This window comes from Cibotium barometz, chromosome 10 (assembly GCF_041138505.1).
Source record: "Cibotium barometz isolate CiBa-2024 chromosome 10, ASM4113850v1, whole genome shotgun sequence".
Taxonomy (NCBI): domain Eukaryota; kingdom Viridiplantae; phylum Streptophyta; class Polypodiopsida; order Cyatheales; family Cibotiaceae; genus Cibotium; species Cibotium barometz.
Window position 1 is genome coordinate 57,650,234 of NC_141055.1, and position 24,824 is coordinate 57,675,057.

General features: G+C 37.0%; 1 long non-coding RNA gene across 2 annotated transcripts in view; it reads right to left on the minus strand.

The window, feature by feature from the left end:
* Positions 1–928: 928 nt before the first annotated feature.
* The window catches only part of LOC147635095 (uncharacterized), a 117,313-nt gene continuing 93,417 nt past the window's right edge, over positions 929–24,824 (minus strand). Inside the window, exons 2-3 of one of the 2 annotated variants that reach the window (XR_015266741.1) lie at positions 8,764–8,839; positions 929–1,569 (exon numbers count right to left, since the gene is read on the minus strand). This is a non-coding gene — a long non-coding RNA (uncharacterized LOC147635095). Of the gene's footprint in view, positions 1,570–8,763; positions 8,840–20,924; positions 21,113–24,824 lie in introns of those variants that run through there. The other variant, XR_015266743.1, reaches the window with a different exon arrangement.

Sequence of the window (24,824 nt, forward strand, 5' to 3'; positions counted from 1 at the left end):
ATCAAGAAAGTAAAGACTCTCAAAATGACGCACGAGTCTCACTCTGCTCACTCGGGTCGTAGCAGAGTTGATGAGGTGCTCAAATGCAAAGGCTATCATATCCTGACTCTGGGAGAGTTCAGGAATGCCAGATAGATTCGGGGTATCCATCTATAAATTCCAATTCAATTTATGAGTTTTCAATTTTGAAGTTCCTTCAACATAATATTAACTAGCGAAAAAATTATTTCCCAGATTTACTTTAAGATTCTTAAGCAATTTCTGTTGTTGTTACGTAAATTTACACAACAGAGCTCTAATACCAATTGTGAGAGCCCACTGCCCCCTCCGCGCACCGAATTACCGATTGCTGGCAAAGCAGAAGCAGCTCCCTCTTGCGCGGGGGGTAGGGTTTCCCACTCGGGGCCTCGCCCTCGAATGTCTGAGACTAAGCTGGTAGTCATTCAGAAAACCGAAACCAAAAAATTTCCCATCCCCGAAAGACAGAGACACCATTTTGAATTTGTTAAAGCTATAGCTTCAACAAGGAATACACAAAATGATAGAAACGACTCTCAGTGTTTACTGCTTATCACATCTTCCATAAACTTTAAGGGACTTCAAACTTTCTGACAAACTATTTGACAAACTAAATGACAGCACTGGTGACAAATGGATTGACAACTAAATTGACAAGTAGATTGACAAACTGCATCTTGCATTCAGAAATCCGCCCAACTACATAGAAAATCCGCCTAGAAAACATCTTCTCATCTTCGTCTTCTTCAAGTGTTGAGGGCCACAGCCCCCAACAGGGAAAATGAAATTGGACGACTCTCAAAACAGCATACACACAGAAAATTCAAGAGAAAGAAAGAGAGAGAGAGAGAGAGAGAGACTGAAAACTGAAACTGATTATTCAACTTCCCATATCACATGATTACAACTTCCCATTTTCATGCACGATTACAAGAAGGCTATGCCTTTAAAAAGACTCCTAGGCGACTCTAACTGACTAACCGATTCTTTAGTGACTCTTCATATTCCAACCTAATGACACTTCCGACGACAACTTAAATGACACTTTTGATGACAACTTAGATGACAACTATGATGACAACTGTGATAACTTAGATGACAACTGTGATAACAACTTAGATAACAATTTTGATGACAACTTTCACGACACTATGAATGACACTTTTCTGCACCCTTATACACTGGGACGCCCGAGGGAACAGTTGCGTAGCAATTGAGAACCCACAAATTCCCTTGATTAGAAGTCAAATGCCTTTGAAAATCTTGCTTTGGCATTCATTCACCAAAAGACTCCTCCATCAGCTTTTCCAAGATTCGTGCTTCTTGTAGGCTTCGCATTGCCAGGTAGTACATCCGATCTTCTCTTTGTCGGTATGCCTCCTTTGGAACACTCCATCCTTGCAAAAATCATCTTCTTGAATCCGCTTCAAAAAGCTCCTCTTGATGTCGACACTCCTAAATATGATTTCGAAACAGCACCTTCGATTGCATTGTAGAACTCGCCAACAAACAGGAGAAAGGGATCACCACCGTTGATCGCAAGTGTTAAAGCTGTAGCATCAACAAGGAATACACAAAATGATAGAAACGACTCTCAGTGTTTACTGCTTATCACATCTTCCATAAACTTTAAGGGACTTCAAACTTTCTGACAAACTATTTGACAAACTAAATGACAGCGCTGGTGACAAATGGATTGACAAGTAGATTGACAAACTGCATCTTGCATTCAGAAATCCATCCAACTACACAGAAAATCCGCCCAACTACACAGAAAATCCGCCTAGAAAACATCTTCATCTTCGTCTTCTTCAAGTGTTGAGGGCCACAGCCCCCAACAGGGAAAATGAAATTGGACGACTCTCAAAACAGCATACACACAGAAAATTCAAGAGAAAGAAAGAGAGAGAGAGAGAGAGAGAGAGAGAGAGAGAGAGAGAGAGAGAAACTGAAAACTAAAGCTGATTATTCAACTTCCCATATCACATGATTACAACTTCCCATTTTCATGCACGATTACAAGAAGGCTATGCCTTTAAAAAGTCTCCTAGGCGACTCTAACTGACTAACCGATTCTTTAGTGACTCTTCATATTCCAACCTAATGACACTTCCGACGACAACTTAAATGACACTTTTGATGACAACTGTGATGACAACTGTGATAACTGTGATGACAACTGTGATGACAACTTTCACGACACTGTGAATGACACTTTTCTGCACCCTTATACAAAATTTCTGAATCAAATTTTTCTAACAAAGTCAAGACATATCTAATCTTCATCTAAATAAACCAGATAGAAGGGAAACTATAAAAGACTTAACCTGAAGGAATCAACGCTTTTTTCCTAATTAAATTAGGCACAGCCGTTGATCTATTCATTTGAGAAGTCTTCAGGTTATTATTTAACTATTCGAGTTTTGAGCGTAATCCTATTGATCAATTTTATTATTAAAACTCTATTGATTCCAGTCTATGGCCACTGCCCAACCACTGGAATTGGTAGAACCAGACAAGTACTCACCCACCCATAACTGAAAGCCTTTCTTAACTTTTGCTTTAGAATACAGATACTCACACACTCCTCTTTAAACTTTAATTTATAAAACAATCCATTGACAAACAATTACTGGCTACCAGTAATATATTCACATATCAAAATGGAATCTCTGTTGAAGATCAGCAAGATCAACCAACGGATCCATATAAAAGAGCCATGGACTCATCCGCCGCTGAGGACCAGCAAGGTCAACCAACTATTCATGCCTGAATTCAGAAAACAACTTACTCCTTGTTCCAATATCTTCCCTGACGTATGTGTGGTTATCTTCGGCGACTGAGAGCCCGAGCACCGTATGGTCAGCACCCTCTAGGATCCTTCCCAGGTCACCTAGCGCTTCACTCATAGGCCACTTCCTTGGTCCCTCATCCACTGTACCAGAAGCTTACCATTTAAATCAAACTGAGGCTGGTCAAGACCTCGTCCGGACCTTGCTACGCGAGACGTCCTCCGTTTTGACTCTCCGTCAGCAGTTGCAACTTTAACAGATAGGTCTCCATGACCTCATTCACAAGACGGTCAAAATGCTTCCCCAGCATTCTTGACATAAAACAATCATTTAAAAACAGATTTCACATACAAATACAATTCCAACAATATTTTCATTTTTTCTCATCACTCCACATCCTTTCACATTAGTCCCCATCTTTTTTCATCTTCCCATAATTTTTTTTCTTCATCTATCCCTATCACATCATATCGTTCCCACATCAAATCACATCCAATCGCATCATCCACACATCAATCCACATCATCCATATATCCATCCACATCATCCACACCAATCCACATCATCCATACATCCATCCACATCAATTCATATTATCCACACATCCATCCACATCTTCCATATATCCATCCACATCAATCTACACGTCAATCCACACAATCAATCCACATCATCTATACATCAATCTACACGTCAATCCACATCATCCATACATCCATCCACATCAATCCACATTATCCACACATCAATCCACATCATCCATACATCCATTCACGTCAATCCACATTGCCCACACATCAATCCATATCATCCATACATCCATCCACATCATCCACATTATCCACTCATCCATCCACATCAATCCACATTCATTTCATAAGTATTCCCATTCTCATCTAATCACATCTTTTTCTAACTCATCACTTATTTCCTCATTTATCCTCATCAAATCACATCTACTTGCATCTACCCATACATTTCATCACGTCACATACATTAACATCTATCCAGTTTACATCGCATCTTATCACATCCATCACATCGTATCTCATTCATTCACATCCCGATTCACATGCTAACACATTCATTCACGTCCCTTATCGTTCATTCACATCCCAATTCACATGTTATCACATTCATTCACATCCTATATCATTCATTTACATCCTGATTCACATGTTATCACATTCATTCACACCCTATATCATTCATTTACATCCTGATTTACATGACATCACATCTCATCTATTCATTCACATTTATCTGATTCGCATCACATATCATCACATCTATTTACCTTTCATTCTCATCACTTCTATTCTCATCACATCCATCCATCCATTCTTCCCATCTATCTGATTCGCATTACATCTCATCACATCACATTCTCGTAACTCCTATTCTCATTGCATCCATCCATCTATTCATTCCCATCTATTTGATTCGCATCACATATCATCACATCTATTTACCTCTCATTCTCATCACATCCATCCATCCATTCATTCCCATCTATCTGATTCGCATCCCATCTCATCACATCTATTTACCTCTCATTCTCATCACTTCTATTCTCATCACATCCATCCATCCATTCATTCCCATCTATCTGATCGCATCCCATCTCATCACATCTATTTACCTCTCATTATCATCACCTCTATTCTCATCACATCCATCCATATCCATCCATCCATCCACCCATTCATTCCCATCTATCTGATTCGCATCCCATCTCATCACATCTATTTACCTCTCATTCTCATCACTTCTATTGTCATCACATCCATCCATCCACTCATTCCCATCTATCTGATTCGCATCCCATCTCAGCACATCTATTTATTTCTCATTCTCATCACATCCATCCTCTATTCATTCTCATCACATCCATCCTCTATTCATTCTCATCTATCCGATTCATATCACATCTATCTATAGAATGTAAGAGAATTCTTATTTTTGATATAAAGATTCTTTACGCATCTATTTATGCATAAGAATAACTTCAGTGGAAAATAACACTTTTATAAAAATCCGTTTATGCATCTATTTATGCAGAGATTCAATTTTACGGAGAATAACACTTTCGAAATTAAAAAAAATCTTTTATGCATCTTTCCATATATAAATTCAATTTTAATGAGAATAACTCTTTTGAAATGAAAATAAGTTTCTTTATGCATCTTTCTATGCATAAAATCAAAATTGATGAGAATAACTCTTTTGAAATAAAAATAAATTTCTTTATGCATCTTTCTATACATAAAATCAAAATTGATTAGAATAACTCTTTCGAAATTAAAAAAAAATTCTTTATACATCTTTCTATGCATAAAATCAAAATTGATGAGAATAACTCTTTTGAATTAAAAAATAAATTTCTTTATGCATCTTTCTATGCATAAAATCAAAATTTAATGAAAGTAATGCTTTTATTTAAAAAAAATCTTTTATGCATCTATTTATGCATAAATTTAATTTTAATGAAAGTAACACTTTTATGATTAAAAAATTCTTTTATGCATCTATTTATGCATAAAAATTAATTTTGATGAAAGTAACACTTTTATAATTAAAATATTCTCAATATACATCTTTCTATGTATAGAAATTAATTCTAATGAAAATAATACTTTTATTATAAAAATATTTTTAATATGCATTTTTCTATGCATAGAATAAAAATAACACTTTTAGAATACACAAGAGGTGGGGATTATTCTTTTTGAATAATAAAAGATAAAACTTATTTCACAAAATTTAAGAAAATTTTACCATAACCTCCTTTGTATGGCTGACCATTTTTGAATTTTCTTCATTCTCAAGTTACTTAGAAATTATCCCAAATGGTTTAAAGCATTCTAAACTAATCAAATTCCACTTTTTAAAAAGAAACAATATGAAAAGTTTAATTCTAACAATTTGATTACACATCTAGGATAAAGAAAGGCTGAATTCAAGAATGAAGAGAAGGGGAAAGCCTTTCCAACAAGGCATAGCATCATTTTTCATTTTAAAGAAAATTGCTGAGCTCATCCCACAATCATATGTCAGACTTGTTTGCTTCGAGTTCCAATTTCTTGATGACTCCAGACAAGCAAAGTCGTGGTTGCTCCCGATGTTCTAACATCCTCAAGTTGTGGAAATTCTAACATGTTATCTTCGTATTCGATTGCCAATTTGCAACATGCATCAAGGGTAGCTGGCCGGGCTAGGACTAAGTAATCATGCATTTTATGGTCTCCCTAATCCCTCTCCTGAAACAAGGCAACAATTGATCGTCTGTCAATCTTTCCTGAAATTTTGCATCTTGAATTCACGTGTTTCGAGCGAGAAACATAATCTCTCATAGACTCATCTTCTTTCTGTTTGATGTTATGTAGTTGGGCCACAGGGCTCCACTTATCACCACTACGTGCAAAGTTGGGCAAAAAAATGTTTTTTAACCTGGTGAAGTTAACCTTGTCCTTAAGCTTACGGGTTCTGAACCACTAATGAGCTTTTCCTTCTAAGGTCAGAGAAAAAGCATGTATCATGGTCACATCACCGACTGGTTCACATGTAGATTCAAAAATCTCTACATGTTGGATAGGATCTCCATCCCCAAAGAATTTTTGGACAAGTTTTGAGATGACATGGGGCTTCATCTAGGAAGGTCAAGGTTCTAAGGTAGAACCCAACTCCTTGGCCATCCCCCTACCCATCTCAGCAACAACAATATTTAACAAATATGTCCTTTGTGGCTCCATTAAGGTCCATGGCTGGATCATTTCTAGGTCTCTGGGGAATTTCCCCCCCTTCCTAGACCTCGTCCCCTACCCATATTGGTTCTTCTTAATATCTCAGGTTCGTGGACTTGTCCGATTGTGGTATCCTGGTGAGATTTCCCAATAGTAGCTTCCGTGCGTCTTTGTGTAATTAAGAGTTCCATATCTTGTAGGAATGTAGGATCATTGATCATTAGCTCTATATCCTTCTTGCTATAGAGTTGATCCTCAACTTCTACAGCCAAGTTGGCTATGTTAACCTCTTCTTCTCTGGTTGTAACCCCTTCCTCTATTCTGGGTTCCTCATTGATGGGTTCCAATTCGGAATATCCCCATCGCCTCTACTTGTAGTAATTTCAAATTCCTTTCCTCGTGATTGGAGATGGTTAACATTATCTGTCTCCTTTCTCTCAGCTCTTGTTCTGTGAGTATCAAGCTCCTGTTTTCTTAAGCTCAATTCTCGGAGTTGTCCTTCCACCTCACTTTGTTTGGAAGTCCAATTCTAGTTCCTCGATGGTGGGAAAGAATATTTGACCCATCCTAATTGCACTTTCCATATCTCGCCTAATTCGAGGGGTGCCCATATTTGATAGCCTAGAATTCAACATCTGGAATGGCACTTCTTGTCTTGGACCGAGTCCAGTGCTAGTTAACGGACCCATGCTTGCAGATTGCACCTCTTCATCATAACTAGTTTGGAGACCAAAAAAACTCCAGGCTATATCAATGATCCCACTAGGCTTAGTTGGAGAGTGTGGTTTGTCACCTTTCCCAAATTTAGTGTATCTCAGCCCTTCTTCCATAGATTCCTCACTACTGGTTTCTACAGTGGTTAGGTTTTTCAAGATGCTCAAGTGAGTGCTTGCAGATTGTCCTGATCCCACACTTCTTTGATAGGAAGTTCGTGGATGATTTGATGCACTATCGTCAGGCGTGAGATCGTTCCGATGAGTTTTCTAGATCTTAAGTGCATGTATGTATGATTTGATAAGATAGTATCCAACCCAATTGGTTCAATTCCTTGTTCTATTGCTCGCTTTAGAAGGCATGAATTAACAGATAATAATTCACACCGTGAAATAGAAGGGCTTAGCTCACGTCGTGAAGCTATAGAACAAATGGTTCACGTCGTGAAACAAAAAGTGTTTCACGTCGTGAACTACTTCGAAAGTGTTTCACATCGTGAACGACTTCAAAAATGGTTCCCGTCGTGAAAGTCCACTGCACTTTCACATGATTCAATCTTTCTCTTTAAGATTAATTCCTTCTTTATCCGAACCTCATAGCCTTAGTTTTGTCAATTCGTTGGTTTTGGTCTTCTTGTTGTGAAACAGTAGGATTAAGTTCACGTCGTGAAACAAAAAGTGTTTCATGCCGTGAACTACTTCGAAATCAACTTCAAAAATGGTTCACGTCGTGAAAGTCTAATGCACTTTCACGTGATCCAATTTTTGGCAGATCGAATCGTGTCAGAGATGTTAGGATAAGGGTTTCTATTTTTGGAATGTAATCCCGTGATTTTCGGTTAAAATTCTAGCACTGATTTCATGAGCAACTTGCGACATGAAATTACAAAAAAATGGTTCACGTCGTGAACAACTTCTCGCACTTTCACGTGAAGTTTTCCGTGTTAGTAATTTGTAGTCTTGGATGCATAGTACTTATCCAATTGATGAAAATTAGATTGTGCCAATTCTAGGGAATGGAATGCAAGTTCTTGGCTCAATCAATGGTCCCTTATGTTTTTTATTTTGTTGAATTTTTTAAAAGAGAAGAAAACAACACATAATTTTTTTATTAATTTTTTTGTGGTGCTAACATCAACTTATCAAGAATAACCAATGAATCCTTTCCTAAACTACTTTCCACAATACTCACAGTATCAAAACTATAATTTTTTTTCCAACCACACACCTTATCCTTCCATTTTCCACACAATGCATTACCAAAATGAAAAGGCAACAATGAATACTATGTAATGGGAGCTGAAACTCTAAGAGTATGAAAAGGCAACAATGAATACTATGCGATGGGAGCTAAAACTCTAAGAGTATGGAAGAAATAAAAGTTTTTATTTGGCAAGCGGTGCCAAAAATGTTATACTGAACCACACCTCCAAGAGGGAACTCTACACATTCACCTAATGGATGAGCAATGAAACACAACCATCGTGGGGTACTTACCAATGTTTCGAGCTCGTGTCTCTTGAAGCCTCCAAGCTCGCATATGTGCTCCAAACTCCAAGCTCCACCTCCTCCACTGTCACCATGGAGTTGCTCACACCATCACATAGGCCAATCACACTCTCTCTCACTCTCTCATACAAACATCTCATACAAACATAAACACACAAGCATGTGAGAGGAACAATGCTAAAATGATCTCACTTCTCACTGTCTCACAAGAACAAAGGAAGAGCTCTCAATAGCACAAAGGGGATTGTTGTGTCCTTTCATTATGAGAAAATACCTTATATACAATTGGCCCTTATTCACACCCTTATTCACACTTGGGTGCCTAAAACTTACTAATTAGGCCTTGGGTGGCCAATGTCTCATAATGTACAACCTTTATAGTGCCTTTACATAACACTTATTAATGTCCTCAATTGAGAATCATGGTGTTAATACAAATGGGATTAACAACATTTACATACCCAATTCTCTTATGCCAAATTTCTTGTTATGTGCACATCATATTATGTGCATATAGTAGGAGGCTAACGCACCCTAGGTATGTGAGCATGGGAACATGCTCTAGTGGAACAAGGGTTAAACCTAACCTTGGGTTGGGGTTAGTGTCAGGCAACCAAAGGTCACACATGGCAATGGAGAGTAAGAGTGACTTGAGAGCTCTCCTATATAATAGAGACATGGGGAACTCTCAAGGAATGTTCTCTTGTATAGAGCATAGTATCTACTCTCTTACCTTTTCATACTAAATCTAAGTGCTACTAGATTGAAGGCATACTCTTGGTGGTACGGGACACCAAGGTTAGGTATGTGGTTCTTCATTACTTTGATGTGTGCACCCTTGGGCTCGGGGGTGGTTGTGTGGATAAGTATATGCATGGATTATATGTGTTTATGCATAGTGATTAGCTAGAGAGATATATGGGATTTTAACAGTGGTATCAGAGCAGTCTCTAGTTAAGTTTTGATGTTTTTTCTCCTCTTAATTCTCTCATTATACCAAGATTTTAGCATTTTAAAAGTAAATTTTAATGTTTACTAAGAAAAAAATGTTATTTTTTGCTTTGTTTTAGTGTCTATGCACTGGGAATGTCAATAAGGCAGTCGAAACGTGATGCTTCTCCACTTGGATGAACGTATCGCGACGATGTGGAAAAATTTCATGAGTGAAAATGCTATTTTTTCTCTATTTTTATGGTTCAAATAAGATTTTTACAGATTTTTTAACCAAAATATGACACATGCTATTGCAGGTATTTTTTGGAAGAAAGGATTCCCTACATCTCTACAATTTTTAGGATTTTTTTTCAATTATTTAAAACTTCTTTTAGAGCATTTTTATGGTAAAATAGGTATTTTTAATAAATTTTTGTGGGTTTCCCATGGACATGTTAACAAATTTATGTCGATTTTTTGTTGAAAATAAGTGGGAAGCAGCATGTTAATATCGGGTTATCTCCCGTGTGCGTGGAATAATTTTTATCCCTTTCATCGGAGTTTTCTCTCAAATTTTCTCTTGCGCGTGGGAACACCCTTTATGTGGGTGAAATTAATTAAACTCTAATTATATCATTAGTGATTATTAACTCTGTTTAACGAAGGAAGAGAGGAAGTAGTTGAGAGAAGGAGATGAGCTTCTGCACTTATGCCACTAACATGGTTGGTGCGATGATGGTTGATATGCTACTAGTGGATGACAGACTGTGTGACAGCCACTTTACAATACTAGAGTTATGGCATAATTATAGCGCTAGCTCATATAGTCAGAGGTTCACACTCAACACTGACCATTGTATGGTATCGTAGGAGAGTACTTTCCCTTTATGTATGTAGTCTTATCTTTTTGTAAGATTCCTCCCCAGCCTCTCAAGAAGTCCAGTATCTTCCCCTGTAATCAAATCCCTCTTTAGAAATATAAAAGATCTTGTTTCTACCTGTTTTGACTTAGAGAGAGAAAATCTTCTAGAGAGAGGTGATTCAATTTTTAAATATTTTTGGATGAAAAAATATCTCATCTTATTAAAATAAATTCTAACATAACAGAAGTTCAAAAAGAGTTTCAAAAGATGCATTAGAAATAAATTATAATCTGTTCAAAAGGCCTTATCCTAAGTTCAAAAAAAATTAAATTAAGGTTCCTATGGACCAATAAGATTAATCCAAATGTAGGGAGGAGGTAAATGGAAGAAATGAAGAAAATCCCCCCAAAATGAATAAATACTTACATAAGATGAAGAGTGAACTAAGGACCAAAGGAAATACTAAAAAAATAAATTTTTGACACCGGGAATTCCCCCTAATGAAGTAGGCGCATTTTTTCCATCATTGCTTTCGAATTGTAAATCAATAAAACTAGATATTTCATCTCTCCTCTCTCCTAATTCAAAACTGGATCCAAAAAGTGAACTAAACTAACCCAAAAATGGTCGAAAATTGACCAAACTGATCTGAAAATTTCTAGAATCAGTTTGCTTGGTTAGAAGCTCACTCTTTCCTATAAATAGAAGCCTTCCCCTTTGTAGAAGCTTAATAGTGTTTTATGCAGTATTACTCTACTCCTCCCTAAAGCCAAAAACAGTGAATTTATTGATAATTCATTAGTTTTTGACCATTTCCTCTTCAAAAGAATTGGTGGCCACTACTGTTGCAAACAAGAGTAGATCCCTCAAACCATCAAGCCAAAGGAAAGCACACAAAAATTCATGTAAGCTAGAAATCCTACTTTTTCTTTATTCCATTTAATGATTTTCTTTATTCCATTTAATGGTTTTCTAATTTTGTTTTTTTTAAAATGAAAAATGATATTATGCCTTGTTGGAAAGGCTTTCCCCCTCTCTTCATTCTTGAATTCAGCCTTTCTTTATCCTAGATATGTAATCAAATTCTTAGAATTAAACTTTTTATATTATCTCTCTTTAAAAAGTGATGGAATTTCTCCAGATTTCGCAAAAGTCGAAGCAGTCATAGATTGGCCTGAACCAAAAACAGTGAAAGAAGTCAGGGGATTCTTAGGATTAACTGGCTGGTATAGAATTTTTATACCAAAGTATGCTCTCATAGCTTCCCCCTAACTAATCTTCTCAAGAAGAATACCCCGTTTCAATGGTCTACCAGGTGCCAGAGTGCTTTTGATAAGCACCTTGGTAACCAATCCCATTTTGAAGTTGCTAGATTTCTCTCTACCCTTTGAGGTAGTAACTGATGCCAGTGGTTTTGCCCTGGGAGGTGCACTCATGCACGAAGGTCATGCAGTGGCCTATGAATCTCGAAAACTCTGAATGCATGAGAGGAATTATGCTATCCATGACCTGGAACTACTTTCAGTAGTATATGCCCTTAAGTTGTGGAGACATTATCTACTGGGTCAAAGATTCACTTTGATGACATATCATCAAAGCTTAAAGTGGATCTTCACTCATAAGGATCTCAACATGCGCCAAAGAAGGTGGATGCAGACCCTGCAGGAATCTGATTTTGAAATCAAGTACCGCCCAAGCAAAGAAAGTGTGGTAGCAATGCCCTCAAGAGAAAAGCCTCCTTGCTTGCAATTGCTGTAGTGTCAAATCCTTTGATTATTGAAGCAAGAGAGAAGATCATGCAAGATAGATTCTTTGACCCTATTGCTACCCTATTTATGCAGGAAAGCAAAACTCCATAGGAGTTGAACCGAGTTCAAGGGTACAGCCTGGATGATGGAATTACGTATTATAATTGTAGGCTATGCATTCCCAATGATGGAGGGAACTAAGGGTCAAATTTTGAATGAAGCCCATGACAGCCTTATTGCAGGATATCCAAGTTTCATCAAAACCTACATGTCTGTGAAGAAAAGCTTCTTTTGGCCTGGACTAAAAAAGGATTTACTTAATCATGTACGTCAATGTCTGACATGTCAGAAAGTCAAAGCCGAGAGAGTAAAAATGCTTGGGAAGTTACATCCATTAAACATCCCCCAGATGAAGTGGGAATGCATCAATATGGATTTTATTACTGGATTACCTTCAGTGCAATCAGGTTACAACTCTATCTTCGTGGTAGTTGATAGACTAACCAAAGTTGCCCATCTGATTCCAGTAGAAACCTACACTACAGTGGATGTGGCCAGAGTGTTCCTCAAGGAAATCTTCAGATTGCATGGCCTACCCAGAAGAATAGTAAGTGATCGAGACCCCAAATTCACGTCAAGATTCTGGACTGCATTTTTCGAAGCAGTAGGAACTTTCTTGGATCTCAGCACAGCTTACAACCTCGAGACCGACGGTCAAACACAAAGGATTAAGCAAGTAATCGAAGATATACTTCGGTCATGCTATGGCAGGGAACCCAAGAAGTGGCTAAGTTATCTGCACACCTAGTCGAGTTTGCCTACAATGCTTCTTATCATCGAAGTATTGGGATGAGCCCTTTCAAAGCTCTGTATGGACAAGATTGCTTCACTCCATTAACTTAGTCCGACCCATTGATTAGGGTCGACATGTCCAGACAGATGCTTGACGACATGGAGTAGCAGATGCAGTCAATTCGCAAAGATATAAAAGCTACCCAGGATAGACAGAAATAGTATGTAGATAAGAAGAGGACAGACATAAACAATGCAGATAAGAAGAGGATAGACAGAAAATTCAAAGAAGCAGATATGGTCTTCATTCGAGTACACCCCAAAAGAAGTTCTCTATCTCTTGGGAAGTATAAGAAGTTATCCCCCAGATATTGTGGGCCATATCTGATTACAAAGAAAGTAGGTGACTTAGCCTACGAACTTCTTCTACCTCCTCATCTCAAAGTACATAATGTATTTCATGTCAACCTACTTAAAAAGTATATACCAAGGCCAAATCATGTGCTTGATGATGAAATCTTAACTTCTTCAACCCAAGGGCAGATGGAACTCCAACCTGAAGAAATCCTTGATGTTCGAGAGAAGGTTCTCAGGAATAGAATTCTGAGAGAATTATTGGTTAAATGGAAGTTCTATCCATGCCACTTGGGAGAAAGAAGCCGAACTGTTGCGGGATTACCTCCATTTTGCGAGATGAGAACATCTCGCGTTTTTCAAGTGGGAGAGAATAGTTGTTTTCTAAAACCGGGCATGGATTTGGTTGATCGACCTTGCTGGATGAGTCCATGACTCTTTTATATGGATCTGTTGGTTGATCTTGCTGATCTTCAACGGAGATTCCATCTTGAATTTTTTTATAAGTGAATATATTGCCGCGTACTATGAGCTAGGAACTATTGAAATTTAAAGGCCCCTAAGTGGACAGGTGGTGAGCGTTCTGGTTGCCAATGATGCCATAGATACTCCGATGAAGGAATGATTAGAAATTAAGATTCAACCGTATATTTTGGAGGATTGTGATCAGTGATTCTATGGCTTCATTAAATGATTGTTTTAAAGATAGTTGAATCTATAAAGAAAGCAATTTTATATTGGGTGTGAGTGGTGTGACTAGCTTTAAGTTACATGAACATCCGGCTAGGGACCTTGGGAACTCTTTTTTTTGGTACTCGGGACAAAACCTAACCCAATTCTTAATTGGATCCCATCACTACAGTGGTTAGGCGGTTGGCTAACCCATGGGACTAGATGGGGTTAGGCTGGACTGATGGATCCATAAAATGAGACTCAATTCTGCTATAATACGATTTTAGATGAAGTAAATCCCGGATAGTAATTGTTCTAAAGATTCCTCCTCCCTAGCCTCCCAAGAAGTCCAGTATCTTCCCCTGTAATCAAATCCCTCTTCAGAAATATAAAAGATCTTGTTTTTACCTGTTTTGATCTAGAGAGAGAAAATCTTCTAGAGAGAGATGATTCAGTTTTTAAATATTTTTGGATGGAAAATATCTCATCTTATTAGTACCCAACCACTGTAGTGATGGGATCCAATTAAGAATTTGGTTAGGTTTTATCACGGGTACCAGGGACGAAAAGAGTTCCCAAGTCCCCTAGCCGGATATTCATGCAAACTTAAAACTAGTCACACCACTTACACACCCAATATGAAATTGCCTTTTTCTCAACATCAGCTATCTTTAAAACAATCATTTAATGAAACCATTGTGTCACTGATCACAATCCTCAAAATCTCTGGTTGAATCCTTATTTCCAATCATTCCTTCATCGGTGTACCTATGGCATCATTGGCAACTAGAACGCTCACCACCTGTTCACTCAGGGACCTTTTCGAGAGTTCCTAGCTCATAGTAACCGACAATATATTCACATATCAAAATGAAATCTCTGTTGAAGATCAGCAAGATCAACCAACGGATCCATATAAAAGAGCCATGGACTCATCCGCTGACGACCAGCAAGTTCAACTAACCAGATCCATGCTTGAATTCAGAAAACAACTCTTACTCCTTGTTCCAATATCTTCCCCGACGTACGTGCGGGTATCTTCGGCGATCGAGAGCCTGAGCACTGTATGATCAACACTCTCTAAGATCCTTCGCAAGTCACGTAGCGCTTCACTCATAGTTCCTTAGTCCCTCATCCATTGTATCAGAAGCTCACCATTTAAATTAAACCGAGGCTGGTCAAGACCTCAGCCGACCTTGCTATGCCAGACGTCCTCCGTTGACTCTGCGTCAGCAGTTACAGCTTTAACAAATAGGTCTCCATGACCTCATTCACAAGACGGTCAAAATGCTTCCCCAGCATTCTTGACATAAAATAGTCATTTAAAAACAGATTTCACATACAAATACAGTTCCAATAATATTTTCATTTTTTCTCATCACTCCACATCCTTTCACATTAGTCCCTATCTTTTCTCATCTTCCCATAATTTTTTTTTCTTCATCGATACATATCACATCATATCATCTCCACATCAAATCACATCCAATCGCATCATCCACATCATCCATACATCCATCCACATCATCCACACCAATCCACATGATCCATACATCCATCCACATCAATCCACATTATCCACACATCCATCCACATCTTCCATACATCCATCCACATCAATCTACACGTCAAACCACATCATCCATACATCCATCCACATCAATCCACATTATCCACACATCAATCCACATCATCCATACATCTATTCACGTCAATCCACATTACCCACATCAATCCATATCATCCATACATCCATCTACATCATCCACATCAATCCACATTATCCACTCATCCACATCAATCCACATTACCCACACATCAATCTACATTCATTTCATAAGTATTCACATTCTCATCTAATCACATCTTTTTCTAACTCATCACTTATTTTCTCATTTATCCTCATCCATCCACATCCATCCACATTATCCACACATCAATCTACATTCATTTCATAAGTATTCATTTCTCATTTATCCTCATCAGATCACATCTACTTGCATCTATCCATACATCTCATCACGTCACATACATTAACATTTATCCAGTTTACATCGCATCTTATCACATCCATTTCACATCACATCTCATTCATTCACATCCTCATTCACATGCTAACACATTCATTCATGTCTCTTATCGTTCATTCACATCCCGATTCACATGTTATCACATTCATTCACATCCTTATCATTCATTTACATCCTGATTCACATGTTATCACATTCATTCACATCCTATTTCATTCATTTACATCCTGATTCGCGTGACATCACATCTCATCTATTCACATCCTATTTCATTCATTTACATCCTGATTCTAATGACATCACATCTCATCTATTCATTCACATTTATCTGATTTGCATCACATATCATCATATCTATTTACCTTTCATTCTCATCACTTCTATTCTCATCACATCCATCCATCCATTCTTTTCCATCTATCTGATTCGCATTACATCACATCACATTCTCATCACTCCTATTCTCATCGCATAAATCCATCTATTCATTCCCATCTATCTGATTTGCATCACATATCATCACATCTATTTACCTCTCATTCTCATCACTTCTATTCTCATCACATCCATCCATCCATTCATTCCCATCTATCTGATTTGCATCCCATCTCATCACATCTATTTACCTGTCATTCTCATCACTTCTATTCTCATCACATCCATCCATCCATTCATTCCTATCTATCTGATTCGCATCCCATCTTATCACATCTATTTACCTCTCATTCTCATCACTTCTATTCTCATCACATCCATCCATCCATTCATTCCCATCTATCTCATTCGCATCCATTCATTCCCATTTATCTCATTCGCATCCATTCATTTCCATCTATCTCATTCGCATCCCATCTCATCACATCTATTTACCTCTCATTCTCATCACTTCTATTCTCATCACATCCATCCATTCATTCGTTCCCATCTATTTGATTCGCATCCCATCTCATCATATCTATTTACCTCATTCTCATCACTTCTATGCTCATCACATCCATCCTCTATTCATTCTCATCTATCCGATTCATATCACATCTATTTATAGAATGTAAGAGAATTCTTATTTTTGATATAAAGATTCTTTACGTATCTATTTATGCATAAGAACAACTTTAGTGAAAAATAACACTTTTATAAAAATCTGTTTATGCATAGATTCAATTTTAAGGAGAATAACACTTTCGAAATAAAAATAAATCTTTTATGCATCTTTCTATGCATAAATTCAATTTTAATAAGAATAACTCTATTGAAATAAAAGTAAATTTTTTTACCATAAAATCAAAATTGATGAGAATAACTCTTTTGAAATAAAAAAAATTCTTTATGCATCTTTCTATGCATAAAATCAAAATTGATGAGAATAACTCTTTTAAAATAAAAATAAATTTCTTTATGCATCTTTCTATGCATAAAATCAAAATTTGATGAAAGTAACGCTTTTATTAAAAAAATCTTTTATGCATCTATATATGCATAAATTTAATTTTAATGAAAGTAACACTTTTATAATAGAAAAATTCTTTTATGCATCTACTTATGCATAGATATCAATTTTGATGAAAGTAACACTTGTATAATCAAAATATTTCTAATATGCATCTTATGCATAGAATAAAAATAACACTTTTAGAATACACAAGCGGTGGGGATTACTCTTTTTGAATAATAAAAGGAAAAAACTTATTCCACAAAATTTAAGAAAATTTTGCCATAACCTCCTTTGTATGGCTGACCATTTTTTAAATTTTTTTAATTCTCAAGTAACTTAGAAATTATCCCAATGGTTTAAAGCATTCTAAACTAATTAAATTCCACTTTTTATAGAAACAATATGAAAAGTTTAATTCTAACAATTTTATTACACATCTAGGATAAAGAAAGGCTGAATTCAAGAATGAAGAGAGGAAAAAAGCCTTTCCAACAAGGCATAGCATCATTTTTCATTTTAGAGAAAACAAAAATTAGAAAACCATTAAATGGAATAAAGAAAAAGTAGGATTTCTAGCTTACATGAACTTTTGTTAGCTTTCCTTTGGCTTGATGGTTTGAGAGATCTATTCTTGTTTGCAACAAGAGTGGCCACCAATTCTTTTGACGAGGAAATGGTCAAAAACTAATGAATTATCAATAAATTCATTGTTTTTGGATCTAAGGAGGAGTAGAGTAACAGTGCAAAAAACACTATTAATCATTTACAAAGGGGGAGGCTTCATTTATAGGAAAAAGTGAGCCTCTAACCAAGCAAACTGATTCTAGAATTTTCCAGATCAGTTTGGTCAAATTTTAACCATTTTTAGGTTAGTTTAGCTTACTTTTTGGATCTAGTTGAAGCAAGAGAGAGGAGAGATGAAAATATCTCATTATTTGTGAGTTTAAAACTCAACCACACATGTGAAATAGGCGCCTCCTTCATGAGGGGAATTCCCCCACACCGAGGTGTCAAAAAATACATCATTACTTCTAAATATCTTTTCTTTTTTAACTAATAACCTTGTCCTTAGTCAACTCTTCATCTTATGTGAGTATTCACTCATTTTTGGGGGGATTTCCTTTTATTCTTCAATTTTTCTCCTCCCTACATTTGGATTAATCTAGTTGGTCCATAAGAACCTTAATTCAAAAATTTCAAAAAATCTGGACTCTTAGGCTATGGTCCTTTTTACTTGATTTCAATTTATTCCAATTGCACATTGGAAATTTCTTTTCGAATATCTGTTTCAGAGGAAACCATTTTAGACACTAGGAGGATTTTTATATCCAAAAATATCTCAATTTTGAATTACCTCTCTCTAGGTATTTTCTCTCTCTAAGGCCAAAATAGGATAAAACAGGATCTTTCTTTTATTTCAAAGAGGAAAATAATTATAAGATCAGAAGGGAAGGTTTTTATACCTGCACACCTCAAAAGTCGGAGGGAGGAATCTTACATCCTACCCCACTTTAAAAACACGAGATGTCCTTATCTTGCAAAATTAGAGGAAAACTCTTTTCCTTAAGATCCAACTGATTCTGGGGTTCCTTATAGTCTGGTGAACCCAACAGAATCCTGGGATAAAGATCTCTTATATAAAACTCATCACAGATAATAATTCACTCAGATTGTATTATTCAAATCCTTATCACAATAATGGTCCAGTAGACCGAATTTTCTATCTGAGCAGTCCTTCATGGAAATTTTCAATTATACAGATTTTTAATTTGACATCCCTTAACTTGATCCACTGGGTCAAGTGTTAACAGGAACAATCTGCCAGCACAATCCACTAATCTCATAGTAATTTGCTCAAGTCATTAATGCCATTCCAGCTACAAATATCATCACAGGGACTCGTCCCATTCATCCTCATTGTGGTTTTGCTTAGTTTATTACATTTCAACCAAAATTCAAGAATCTTCATTTTTCAATCGAGATCCAAATCAGCTCATCAGTTCTCAACCAGAATTTAAAATCATATCAACCACATTCGAATTCATCATCTGGATAGTATTAATGCTTATAATTTTAAGTCTTAGATTTACTCGTATATACTGCCAGTAAAGAGCTACAGTTATACCCTTGGTATATACGGTTAGTCACGGTCCTTGGAACTATAAGATAAATACCATCATGTCTAGGCCTCAAGCAAGTCAGGGATTCCATACAATTGCGGTACTTCCATCTGAAGACCCAATTACCAATTTACGAATTTTTGTTTGAATATCATTTCGTACGAATTGTTTTCACACAATTACAACCTTTTACTGCTTCTTCATAAATTTTTGGCATTTTTGGCTTCTCGGTTGATCCTCATTAGCCAATTCGCTCTGCTACGAGCTGTGAGGTCCCTATCCCCACCGCGCAACGAATTCACGGGTTCTAGCAGCAGAAGTAGCACTTCTTGTGCGAGGCAAGGTCTCACACTCGGGGCCTCGCCCACAACGAATATCCGAACAAGAGACTAATCCATCGGTTCTTCAAAAACCGATCCCGAAAAAACTTCCCTTGCCCGGAAAGCACGGGCGATTCCTCCACGATAACTTTTCTCTAACGTAGTCAAAAGCCTTAATAACTGAACTGATTTGACCGAACCCGTAAGTCCCAAGTCAGATCAGGGAAAAGATTGCACTTGGATCATAGAGACCAATGCTTTTTTCCTCATTGAGAGGCACAGCCGTTGATTCTTTTCCATAAAACAATTTTTGTCCGTAATTTACTTCATCTATCGTACCATAACAGAATTGAGTCTCAATTTAAGGATCCATCAGTCTAGCCTAACCCCATCTAGTTCCGTGGGTTAGCCAACCGCCCAACCACTGTAGTGATGGAATCCAATTAAGAATTTGATTAGGTTTTGTCCCGGGTACCAGGAAAAAGAGTTCCCAGACCCCCTAGCCGGATATTCATGCAAACTTAAAACTAGTCACACTACTTACACACCCAATATGAAATTGCCTTTTTCTCAACATCAGCTATCTTTAAAACAATCATTTAATGAAACTATTATGTCACTGATCACAATCCTCAAAATCTCCGATTGAATCCTTATTTCCAATCATTCCTTCATCGGTGTACCTATGGCATCATTGGCAACCAGAACGCTCACCACCTGTTCACTTAGGGACCTTTTTGATAGTTCCTAGCTCATAGTACATAACTCAAAATTTTCATTCAATCCTTGTTTCTCACAAAACAGTATCACTCTGGACTCTCCGTTGAGACCAACGGATCAGCCAACGAGATCCAGTAATAGATTACAATAATTTTCTCGTCATCATTCATGTATACATCTTTCACGACATACGCATGGGTGTTCTAAGCACCGCGAGCCCATGCATCACCTAGTCAGAACCTTTCAAGATCCTCCTTAGGTGTCCTGGCACTTCACTCAGGGATCGCTTCATCGGCCCTCGCCCATCGTACCGGAAGCACACCATTTTACACCATACCCAAGCTGGTCAAGACCTATTTTGATGAAAGTAACACTTTTGTAATTAAAAACAAATTAAACCAATATGCATCTTTCTATGCATAGAATTTATATCTAATGAAAATCACTCTTTATAAATTAAAAAAAATCAATATGCATCTTTCTATGCATAGAATTTGTATCTAATGAAAATCACTCTTTTATAATAAAAAAAATAACTAATATGCATCTTTCTATGCATAGAATTTAACTCTAATGGAAATAACACTTTTAGAATAAATATATTTCTACTATGCATTTTTCTATGCATAGAATGGAAATGACACTTTTAGAATACACAAACGATAGGGATTATTCTTTTAGAATAATAAAAGATGAAACTTCTTTCACAAAATTTTAGAAAATTTTGCCATAACCTTCTTTGTATGGCTGACCATTTTTTAATTTTTCTTACTTTAATTTACTTAAAAATTAACCCCAATTGGTTTTAAGCACTCTAAACTAATCAAATTTCACTTTTAAAAAAGAAACAATATGAAAAGTTTAATTCCAACTATTAGATCACTTAACTAGGATAAAGAAGGGCTGATTTTAAGAATGCGAGAGGGGGAAAGCCTTTCCAACAAGGCATAGCATCCATTTATCATTTCAAACAAAACAAAAATTAGAAAACCATTAAAAGAGTAAAGAAAAATATAAGATTTCTAACTTACATGAATTCTGGGAGCTTTCCTTTGGCTTGATGGTTTGAGGGATCTACTCTTGTTTGCAACAAGAGTGGCCACCAAATCTTTAGAAGAGGGAATGGTCAAAAACTAGTCAATTATTAAGAAATTCACAGTTCTTGGCTCTTGGGAGGAGTAGAGTAACAGTGCATAAAACACTATTAAGCTTCAACAAAGAGGGAGGCTTCTATTTGTAGGAAAAAGTGAGCTCCTAACCAGCAAATTGATTCTAGAATTTTCCAGATCAGTTTGGTCAATTTTTGAGTATTTTTAGGTCAGTTTAGCTTACTTTTTGGAACTAGACTTGAATTAGGAGAGAGGAGAGATAAAATATATCTCGGGTTAATGATGAGAAAAAGGTACCTACGTCATGAGGGGAGTGTTGAGAGCTTTGATAACCCAAGCTCATCTACATCTTCATCTATGGCAGTACATCATGAGCTTGAGAGGGACTGTTGAGTTTCAAGCTTGATGTCAGCTTGTGCCAGTTACACTATGTGCTGGCATGTTAGGTAGTAACATGTGAGACATAAATGACTGCGTCCAGCCGGTCATAGTGTGTGGACATTAGCTAGGGTTAGCAGTGTGTGGACACAACACATGTAGTGTGTTGTGTCCACACAACACACTACATGTGGCTTTTATGGCTTTTATGCATTGTGTGAGAAGGGAGATGGCTTTGTATCAGAGCCTCGTGCTCTCTATTAGGGTTTATGAGTGAGTGAGAGCAGAGGGAGAAGAAGCTGTGAAGAAAAGTTCTGAAGCTTGCCATTGATGCTGTGAAGCTTGGAGCACACCAATTTTCATCAAATCTTAGAGTTTGTCTTACCAGGTGAGGACTACTAAACATCCTTGAGCAGATTGCAAGTGCAAAAACACAAACAACACCAGATTTGAGCAAAGAAAAATTTTGTTTTGCAAGCTCTCCATTGAAGCTTGAGTGTGGTGAATGTATGAGACAAATGGTTGCAAATCTGACAAAGAATCATGTATCTGGCAAAGGGAAATGTATTGGCAACTCATGTGCAAGCCCTACATTGAATTTGGAGCAAAGTTGATGCATATTAGTGAGTGAAAATTCACTGGTTTGAAGCCCTCACAAAAACAGAGAAGTGATGTCCATTGTGGATGAAATTAAAGCTAGTTTTTTGTAAAAATCACTACATTGATAGATTGGGCACATGGTTAGGTGTGTTGGGCATCTAATTGTACCTTTAATTATCATTATAAACTTATCAAATCACCTCAAGAGCAGGCGACGCAGCCTGTAGGAAAGAAACAGAGCAATTTTCTCATTTTTTTTGAAAAGTGGAGGCCAAATTCTACTTGGTTGATTGATTAAATTCAAAATTTGCTTAGCAATTGTGTGATACACATACTTCAGGAAGTTTCTATATGATTGGTTGGAGCAATTATGTATTATGGAGCTGATTATGAGCTGATTAAACAGGTTGTCTAAAGTGATTAGTGAAATAGAGAGTGATTAATCGACTATTTACTCTCTCAACTTAAACAATTGGTCTAATTCCTTTTACATCATGGAGTTAGTAGACATCGTTGCTAAGCTAATGAATGCCTCGTCTCTCAATTTAGACAAGAATCAAAGGAATTAGAGCACTTTTACTACTGATCTTTTTTAGTTTTACTGGTTTTTCTTAAAACAGAGAAAGGGATTTGATCAATTTGGTATGTACGCACCTTGGATGGTGTTGATATGCAACATTGAGCTTGTTTAGGTGTCAATGCAAATTATCCACACTTGATTGAACCACTACATTGCAATTTGAAGCCTTGGAAAGCGTGCCAAAAAATAGAGTACTTTAGACTGCATATGCCAGTTCAATTTGAATGCAATCAGTTTGATTTTCTACATCAACAGTGAAGTTCGTTGAGTACTTTGGAGTATTTGGAACACTTATTAGAGTGTGTTTGAGCTGAGGAAGGCTCGTTGTATGGAAGGTGCATTTGCATTGAGTAAATATGTCAAACAACCCAGTACAGATTGTGGGTGAGAAGTTGGATAGGAAGAACTTCCAGGCATGGAAGTACAGGATTAAAAGCTTTCTGAAGCGAAAAGGATTTTAGAACCTTGTTACAAGTGCAAAGCCAGAGCCGGAACTACCCCAACAACCTACACAATAACTGGTTGTAGCTCATAACCAATGGTGAGAGAGGGCATACAAAGTTTTGCATTACTTGTCTATATGTATCTCGGATGCTATACTCATACATATACATGATCATGAGAATTCCAAGGATGCATAGAATACATTGGTAAAGTTGTTTGATACAGATACCAGTGCTCGTAAGTCTCAATTGAGACAACAGATTCATAATGTGAAGCACAAAGGAAGGAGTATCCATGATTATGTACAAGAGATAAAATGGCAACTATCAATGCCCCCATGCCTGATGATGATTTGGTAGACATTACCTTGCATGGTCTTGGGGCAAGGAGTACAAGTCTTTTGATACATCTATCTCTGTTTAGAGTACAAGTCTTTTGATACATCTATCTCTGTTTAGAGTACAGGTTTACTAGATTTTGATGAGTTGGTTTCTCTCTTGCTTGTTGAGTAAATCAAACTCAGTGACTCTTTTCATGACGCATCTACTAGCCATGATGATAATGGCAGAAATCAGGCTTTCTATTCACAAAGGGGATTTAGAGGTAGGGGGAGATTTGCATCACGAGGCCATGGTAATGGTCGTGGATGGCAGGACAGATCACCACAACAGAATTTTCAGCCTTCATATGGTGCTAGAGGTGGTCGTGGATATACACCTCAGAGAGGCAAAGGTAATCCTCGTGGTAGAGGACATTGGCAAGGCCAACAAACATCTATGCAAAATGTGGAATGCCATTACTGTGGGAAATTTGGTCATATGGGGCACGTGATTGTTTCTGCAAACAAAATGATTTGAGAGGGGGTAGAGCACAATATGGTGGACATTATGCACAACATGGTGGAAATTATGCAAATGGTGGAAATTTTGCATCAAGCAAAAATGATGGCAGTGC